This window comes from Macrosteles quadrilineatus, unplaced genomic scaffold (genome assembly GCF_028750875.1).
Source record: "Macrosteles quadrilineatus isolate MER2022 unplaced genomic scaffold, UCM_ALF_1.0 Scaffold_1__1_contigs__length_201487025, whole genome shotgun sequence".
Classification (NCBI taxonomy): domain Eukaryota; kingdom Metazoa; phylum Arthropoda; class Insecta; order Hemiptera; family Cicadellidae; genus Macrosteles; species Macrosteles quadrilineatus.
In genome coordinates, this window is record NW_026542594.1 from 201,405,523 (window position 1) to 201,415,424 (window position 9,902).

Here is a 9,902-nt window from a genome sequence, read left to right on the forward strand (position 1 = left end):
ACATTTTCAATGTAATGTAGGCCTAATTGAAATTGCAATAATAATAGGTTAGGTTATTAGACGGACAGCTGACAGCTGGTAACGACTAGCAGAAAGCAAAAGCTAACCACTGAGCTAAAATTATAACTGGAGGTAGCACTGCCATGGCAGAAGTCTGTCAAAAGCGAGTCGCTGATTTTGTTAGGTTGGTATAGCAGTAAGTTTTCTTACCATAGCAATAACATGGCTTCTTATAACTAGGTTGGTATAGCAGTGAGTATTTTTGTCATACTTGAATACTTTGAATACTTTAATAATTTTCTTTGAAATGGCGACCATACAAAGTAGGTATTTTAAGCCAAGTATAATAATAGCCATAGCAATAATATGGCTTCTTATAACTCACACCTCACGCAAACATGGCGGCTGGCGACACGCATCTTTGACATTCAGTGCTACCTCCAGTTAGAATTATAGCTCAGTGAAGCTAACTCACCCAACTCACCACACCACACAGCTGAGCTTAGTCACCCAACTTTTACATGCAGTCACGATTTAGTAAGGTAAAAAGCCATGCAACTGTGCAAAACTTAACACTCTTCGCTCTTTGTACAAAAGCTTGATCTGATATGATTTTGATGATTTATCTTTTTTTTAAAGTAAATCCAATCCAATTTTAACCTAAGCATAACTTGCATATTGATGTATATAGTATGTCTATGTGTAATGGGAATTCTCTCCCTCCACCTGGAATAGGCCACGGCCACCTTTAACTCCAGGCCGCGGCCTGGTCGAATTGGCAACGTTGCAAATTAGTGTTGTCTAGCACTAGACGTGCCATAAGATAAGACATAAGATCGATTTATTTCCTGTAAAACTTACAATATACAAGTAATTGGAAAACGTCAAATTCTACATTATAAAATATACATAGATCTATGAATAAAAAGAAATTCCTTCAACATCGTATAATAAAAGGAAATGCATATATAATGTGACCTGTAACTCACCATGCAAAGAATGAAAAAGAAAACAAAACAGCACACTCGGCAAACATCAGTCAAAAAAAAGTACTTACATATTCTTGTTTTAGTTTATAGAAATCATCAATACTATACAGTGGGTTGGCCAGGAGGAGACATTCCACGCCCCTTTTGAAATGGTTACTTGGGAGGTTCCGGGCTGAACAAGATAACACATTGAATAGTTTTAGGCTTACAATGTCATAATTACTTTGTGATTTCTTAAGCCTAACAAAAGGTACATTTAAATCCTGTTTACTTCTAGTATTGTACGAGTGGATGTCACTCCTGAGCTCGAGAGCGCCCAACTCCTCCTTAGTTTTGATGAGGGTCTGGAAGATAAACAGATTATAAACCGTCATGAGGGATTCAGCCTTAAAGATAGGCTCACAGTGATCCAGGCGCTTGGCCCCTACTACTATTCGTATAGCCTTTTTTTTGGAGAAGTAGGACTCTCTCGACTCCAGGAGCGGCACCCCAAAGTCTCAGTCCATAAGTGATGATGCTCTGGAAAAAAGCCACATACGCAGTCCTTAACCACTCTTTTGGTACACAGTACCTTAACTTACGAAGCAAGTGCACAACCCTAGCCAGTCGGCTACAAACATAATCAATATGGCTGTTCCAATCCATCTTACAGTCTAGGTAAATGCCTAAAAGCTTTACGCTTGTTACCTCATGTTCAATGTTTCGGAGACTGAAAACAATAGATTGGGTTTTATCTTGATTTAGAAAGAAATAGTTTGCCCGGAACCAGGTAGATGCAACATTTAAAGATTGGTTCAAAGCTAAGTTCAACTCAACAGCACTATTTCTAGCTTCCACAATTGTGGTGTCGTCTGCATAGCAAACAACACTATTACCAAGGCACATGGGAAGGTCATTAATCATTACATTGAAGAGCAGGGGCCCGAGTACAGAGCCCTGCGGAACACCATGGGTTAGGTTTCTGATACTTGAGGTTTTACCATTTAGGGACACCAGCTGCCCGCGTTCGGCCAGATAGGACCTCAGCAGATCAAGGCTTTTAGCATTCAAGCCATAGAAATTTAACTTTTTTAATAAAATTTCATGGTCAATAGTGTCAAAGGCCTTGCTGAGGTCACACAGGGTGGCCCCAGCAAAACCGCCACCTTCAAACGACTCAAAGATAGGCTTAGTCAAAGAGTACACTGCATCTATTGTGCCGCGGCCCCACCTGAAACCGAACTGGGCATCTGTCAACAGGTTATTTGATTCTAAGTAATAAGAGAGTTGTTCTTTAATAATTCTTTCAAACACCTTGGAGAAAACAGGTAAAATAGATATGGGCCTGAAATTATCTGGAACATTGTGATTTCCTTTCTTATGGATAGGAACTACTCTGGCAGTTTTAAAATCTTAGGAAAAATACCATCCAGAATACAACAGTTTATACAATAAGTTAAAGGAAGAACGGTAGAACTAATAGTATCTTTAACAAAACTGGCAGAAATATCAAAAATATCCTTACATTTGGAGCTCCTTAGTGTCTGTACAACAGACAGGACCTTCTCACATGGTACAGGCATAAAATCAAGAGTGCTGGAGGGTCTGGGCTGTCTCTCGAGCAGTTCTATGGCCGAAGTCGTTGGAGTCCCAATGGCGTCCCTGGTACGCTGAACAGAAGTCACAAAAAAGTTGTTAAAATCCTCTGCAGACAGGTTGGTTTTGGGAGGAGACTTTTGAGGAGCACCTTCTCTTTTGATGACAGACCACGCTGCCGAACAGGAGTTTTCAGCTGAATTGATGAAATTTACATTATGTTCAAACCTAGCGCGTTTAAGGTTAAGTTGGAATTCCTTTTTAATGCTAAGGTATCTTGACTTTGTTTCATCGGTTGGTGAATTTCTATATATGTCATAGGCTAGATGCTTCCATTTTTTAAGTGTAACAAGTTTGGGGTCTTTCCAGTAAGGGAAACTAGGTTTTTTAGGCTTAATGCGAGGACGCCTGGCCCTTTTAGGAAAACACTCGTCATATGCTAAAAGGAAAGTCTTAAAAAAGTTTATAAAGTTTTCTTCTGCACTGCCATTAAGAAACACCTTTTCCCATTCAACATCGTCCAGTGCTTGAATAAAGCTATTTACATTAGCAGGTGTGATAGACCTATGATAGGTAATAGGCCTACCTGGGTTTGGCGAGCTATCATTAGATCCATCAAAAAGGCTAAATCTTATGGCATCGTGATCACTTATACCAAGATTCACTACCTGCGCGCTGAAATGTGTCTCCACAAGATCAGTTGCTACATTGTCAAGGCACGCATTTCCACGCGTCGGTTGCGAGATTGAGCAGTACAGATTGAGTGACTTTAAAAGATTGATAAAAAGCTCGGTCAATCTATTTTTAATTAGAATGTTTATGTTCAAATCACCCCCTAAAATAACATGGTTTGTTTTCCTGTCACCTTCCAATGACAGCACTAGTCTTTCAAGGCTATCTAGAAACAGAGCAGGGTCACCATCAGGGGACCTATAGACACCTATAACAATTACATTTATGTCCAGCAATTTTAGGCAAACATACTCGTGGTGCAACTCACGACAGAAAGAACGCACATCGATCACCGTGACCGAGTCCATGACACAGGGGGCTCCAAAGAAAGCAACACCACCATTTTTTATAGAAGGTCTACAGAAAGCTGAAATGAGGGAGAACCCACTTAAATTCACTAGCTTGATTTGCTCCTCATTCTGCCAATGTTCTGTAAAACACAACAGTTTGTATTCATCTACAGCAAGTGTCATCTCTAGTTCCAGGATTCTAGCCATGCACAAACTTTGCACATTAAGGAAAAGAAAGCAGAAACTTAATATACTTTTACTGGTTAACATGGTACTGGATAACATGGCATACAGGTGACACCAGCTCATTAATTCGCGTGTTATTCATTTCAATTAAAATTTATTAACACATTTATTAAAAGATTGAAAATAAAACATATAGCCTCGAAACTTTTAACCACACTAAATTAACGGTAATAACCTCAGTTTACATAAGTGAAAACAATTGAAACTACCCATCTTATTAACAGACACTTGAAATAAATTTATACTTCGGTCGTGATCTATCTATATATTAATAGGCAAGCATGTTTCTTTAAAACCTTTTTTCTCAGTTCAAGTGCATCGTAGGGAAAATCTACGCATACCGTTAGAAAGCTATTTTCCTGTAGGTGTGCAGAATCCCTTTATAAATTTAAATAGGCTCAAAGATAAGCGCAAAAAATGAGTTTAAAAATTTGAAAAAAATTTACATGGATCTTATGCGTTGCCATGCTGGTGACGAAATAACAACGAAATATAAACAGAAAATCAAAACAAATGGAAGAAATTCCAATCACATGTTTTATTTACAGTGTGGGGTGAAACATTAACATAAGTGAGTACATTACATATTTTTGGTCGAGTTTCGACCACTGGACATTACTCGTATAAGTTAAAATAGTGTAGTTACATGGTAGTTTAACCAAGCCAGCTGTTTATTTAGCAAGCAAGAATGGAAAAAGAAGAAGAAGTTTTTACCTAATCAGAGTTTCGTTTCGTTTCGTTTTCGTTCCTGTTACTAAAACAGGAGAAGAACTGAAGAAGAGACAAGACAAGAAGATAATGAAGATATCACAGATTGGGATTGTTGTTTATTTAATTGTACCTAACTCAGCAGAGAAAGTTTTTCACCATTAATTCTAGGTAATAATTTAGTTTCTAGAGATATTACATATTAGGATCCCGTGGTTATTTTCTCTAGATAATTCCCCCGGTTTTTCCTTTTTTGAGTTTCAGCTTTGACTATTTTAATACAGTGATTAGGTAGGGATAGATTGATTATGATTAGGACTACATTGCAATCGATTGGATTTGTTTCTATTACATTAACTAGGCCTAGGTATAATCAAGTTAATATATTTGTAGTTAACCTATTTCCATTTGAAATTTTGAAAGTTGAATAACTTACCAAGTTTCCCCCACCTAATAGGCTACTATGATGTTTTTCTATGCTGAATCCAAAATTGCAAATCTTAGTTTTTGTAAAGAAGTGTCCTAAATTCTAAACCAATTTAGGAATGCATGCTCAAGGTGTTACACGTTTAGTCTGATAATCTGATTTAGTGGTTTGGATTAGAGGGGTACACTATATCTGTTGGCACAAACAATCGAATGATTAAATATTAATTATTCGATTGTTTAGTTTGATATATCGATTTATATTTTCATATAGCGTACCGTATATAGGCTCTAAATGCAAAGAATACCAAACCTTAACCCTCCGAGTGTCACGCGTCATAAAAACGACGCACAACACACTTTGTGTAGGGTCACGCGTCGCTTTTAAGACGCACAAACATCGTTTACGGCGAAGGCTCTATGACTGACTGAATCGGATTGAACTGGATCGAGTTAGGTATCGTTCTTTCCGTAATATTCTAAGCTTTCTCCAGAGGTCTGTCTCTAAGCGCTATTCATTTTAGTTCCGAAAATATTGTAGCAGACAGCTGACGTGCGTGTATTTGTAAACAGCTAGGTTCCCCCGGACCGATGACTGATGTGTTTTATTACGTTTATCATTGTTTTAGTGTTAAAAATCAAAAGTAGTGATATACGTGGTGCATTATAAGAAGATTTAAGTGGTTTTGAAGTGCTGGTTGATGATCCTGAAGAAGTAGGTAGTGATATTGATGTAAATTATCAGCCAGATTCCTAGCTATGGTTAGGCTATGCATTCTTAGCTAAACGCTATGTACTGAAATCCGTTTTTCGCTCATAACTTATTTATTTGATAACTTACCTCGCTATATGATTATATATTTGTAATCCTCATTAAATTTAGAACAAAGTGGCTATTTTCAAATATTTATAGGCCTATAATTTATAAAATTTCATTGAGCGCGAACTTATTTTTTTTTTGAAAATTTTCGAAATTATATTTTTTTTTACCTAAAAATTTTTTTTTTTTAAATGTTCCTTATGTTTTATATATAATATTGAAGCCCATGATTTTCCAAACAAAATGGTATATAGAACATTAGAATTAACATTGTTTTAAGCTTCTCAGATCCGTTTTAATAAAACCTTGCAAAGGGGCCAAAAATAGGTGGACATTAAGGCCTAAACTATGGACACTCGGAGGGTTAAAGGATAACTTAGCCTACTTAAGTATATTTTTTTAATTAGGGTCTCTCAGATTAAGGAAGGTAATGTGGTTCATCAAACCCTAATCCTAATCTTTGCCTTCCCTGATTTGACGTAGATAACTTAACTTCAACGGATTTAAAATAACAGCATGACAAGGCTGCACCATTAAGACATTGACCTAAGTTATTCTTCATACTTGCCATTCTGTTATCAAATGGAATTTTGATCAGCTTAATAAGTTAAGTTCAATTGGATAAGTTAGCCTAGTTTATGACAGTTTAATTTTACAAGCTATCTAAGTTAGGCTTAAACTTAGGCTATATAGGCTTATCTTGGCTTAGCAAGAATTTTATTGATCTACATTTCCAACAGAAAAGTTAGACCTAGGCCTATATTATTCTTTTTATGCAATTTTATCGTATAGGCCTAAGTTAAGGATTAACCTTTAACCGTAGGTCTCATGGTATGGCCTGGACCCGGGACCGATTTAATTTTTCGTTTTGATGTTTACAGAGGACCAAAACGCCATCCTCTTTCAATTCACATTCCTATAAGTTAATATGTGTGACTGAAGATTCAACTTTTACCCCATAAAACCCCATTCCCATAGTCCGATCAAACTGGTTTGCTAAAACTCATTATGTACGTTTACATGTTTGTAGCAAACTAAATAAAATCGGTTTACTTTTGCTTTAGTTACAATATTACTTGAAACCTTTATAACTTTGCTATCACTTGAATCCAACATTTTTATTTGGTTTTTCGGACACAATTTTGTGTATTGTCTTGTGTTTAGGATTATTTCATTTGTTAAGTACCGTAAGTAAAATGAGCATAAGTAACTCTTACTTAAATATCTTAAAATTCGGTATCATTCCTTTTTTAGCCTACTTAAAACTGGGATAACATCGCTTTTTATACTACCTTTTTTTATAACATGGGGTCAAACAAATTTCCTATGGCAATGAGCCAATGATTTATAAGATCTGCTGCCTTTTGTTTATAACTTACGGTACTTTAAACAAACTCTTTTGAAAAATTTTAAATTTTATGTTTGCTGCATGGATATTTAGCCTAGGAGTTATGTGTTTTTTTTTGTAGCATACCAACTATAGGTCGGCCGCTTAGAAAACGACCTCCTCCAGCATTGGTTTAGCATTAGCGCGCAGGTCGTTTTCTAAGCGGCCGAACTATAAACACAGTCCCCTGCACTCTGTCTGGATCTGGCAAAGGGTCCATCAACATTAAGAGGGTCTTTGCCATTACAAAGCCCAATGAACATGAATATGTGTGGGCACTTTTAATTTAAATGCACCCGGTTTCGTCTGGTTTAGTCATCTAACAATCCCGATCGTTACAGCCTAAGTTACTTGCTCTAGGCCTACTCCTTTTCCCCAATATTATTTTTACTCTACTCTGTTATAGAAAGAGCTTTAACATTTTCCCAGACCCCAAAAAAATCAAATAAAATACAAATTTCACTGTGTCCTTAAAAGATTACAACCGGCAACAAAACCGACTAATATTCTCTATTTACACAGAAAATTCATCAAACTTGTCGTTTCAGTTCTCAATTCTATTAGTCATGAGTCCAGATGATTACATAAATGGCTGACCCTCGTAATACTATTTTTCGTAGTGATTAAAGTCAAAATTTACGATGCTACCTTACCTACCCTTCTTGCGTTTCGCTATTTTAGTTAAAATATTTTTTTATATTGACAAAACTTGGTCGAACTGGTTAGATGATACCATTGTCTTTAAATACCTCTTTTATTTGTTGGCACTTGTTTAAATAATAGGGATCATTTATAAATTAGCCCTTGACATACCGGTAACTTAGTGTATTGTCTGGGTAGTGTATTGTCAACATTTGACATAGCACACTGTCGTTGGCTCCGTTCATCCACAGTAGGCCTACGTTTATTTTTTATTTAAAAACTAACGACATCTTTAACGTTGGGAAGTGTCTAGTACCAATAGTACCAATAGTGTTGTGTAGTAGTATCAATAGTCAAAGATGATACTAACCAGCTTGTGGCATGTTTCAGGTGTGGCGGACGGTGTTGGTGGTTGGAGGAGATACAGCATCGACCCTGGAGAGTTCTCTAGTCCCCTGATGAGGACGTGTGATCGCCTTGCGTCCACGGGGCGTTTCAGCATCACAGCACCTGCTTGTCTACTCTTGTGTATCCTACTACGAGCTGTTAGAGAACAAGCTGCCCATATTGGGTGAGTGGATATTTGATCTTATTGGGTCATATGTTTTAAAATTAGTAAGTAGACGGTATGCTTATGCCGTATGGTTATGCCGTTATGCTATACCGTTCATTTAGAGTGGTATAGCATTGTTGGAGATGTACACGAATACATTGTACAAACGGATCATGTTTAAGTCATATTCTAGTGTGAACTCCATTTTTAGTGTCAAAGGGTCTTTGCAGCATTCAGTCCCTTAGTTTGATCTTATAGATGGTTGCTAATAGTGAATTTTGAGGTATAAATTTTTTTTATGTATTTTACCGTGTGAGTAAAAACACCAGGACTTAGACATCATATACAATTAGCCTACACCTGGGTCTAAGTGTTAGCCAAACACACAAAGAAACTTTAAAACTCAAACCTTATGAATTTGAACAAAGAAATGTGTGGCCAATGGCCATGCAATGTTTGTTTTAATTGTGATTATTTACAAAACTGAGAATTTGCCTTTGCACCTGTTATGTTTGATTTGCAGCTCTTGATATTTTAATATTGTCTTTTATTTAGCAGTAGGGTTAGATGTTCATTGAAGTTAGGTACGGTACCTAATAAAAGTTCGAGATCGAATATGATGCTGAATATGATGTAGAGATTTGTGAGAAAATATTCAATATTTTGTACACTTGTTGTAGAGTACAGTGTACACCGGTATTTGAGAATTTTCCAGGGTGATCTAGGGAATGTGGTGCGTAGAATGTTCTAGAATGATTAATAACTTTCAAAATGAATATGAATAGTCTTGATGGTAGTTGGTCTATAATGTTCTACAGTAGAGAAGGAATCTAATAGCTTTGTTTTTGGATAAGATCAGCTTGTATTATTGTAACACTACTGCTGTTTTTTGATAAGATCAGCTTGTATTATTGTAACACTACTGCAATATATTTCTGTAATGACGTTTTAACATGTAAATTTTATCGGCAAGTCAACCCTCACAATTCTAGGCAGCAATTAGCAGTACAGTAGGCCTCTGGCAATTGCTGGAGCTTATATTTTTACAATGTCTACTTGTTGGTTGCCTCGAATAGGAGAGACCATTACAATACTGCTACAATTTTTTAAAATACATTATATGTTTCCTGACAACATTTAAATGCCTTTGTTTGGCTAAAGTAAAGACGCAATATTGTAATACATTGTTAAGGTTTCAGATATCCGTTATTAATTAACCCTAGGAGCGCCCTGGCCTGATTAATGCAAAATTGCTCGGCGCCCTGGCAGTTTTGGCCATTTTGCAGAGGTTTTTTTAAAAATTTGCAGTGCCTAAAGTATTGTTGATAACCTAGTCATATTTATACTTGTTTTGTTCAGAAAAGAAAGGAGATTTAGAATAAAATAAAATTTCAGCAATCTCTGTTGGTGGTTTTTTTGCTAAATGTGAAAAAATAAAAAATCTTTCAATTTTTCGGAATAATTTTCAAAAGCAGAGGCTTAGCGTTTTTACACCAAATTTTTACAGACATTCTAAGATATATGAAATGTAGGA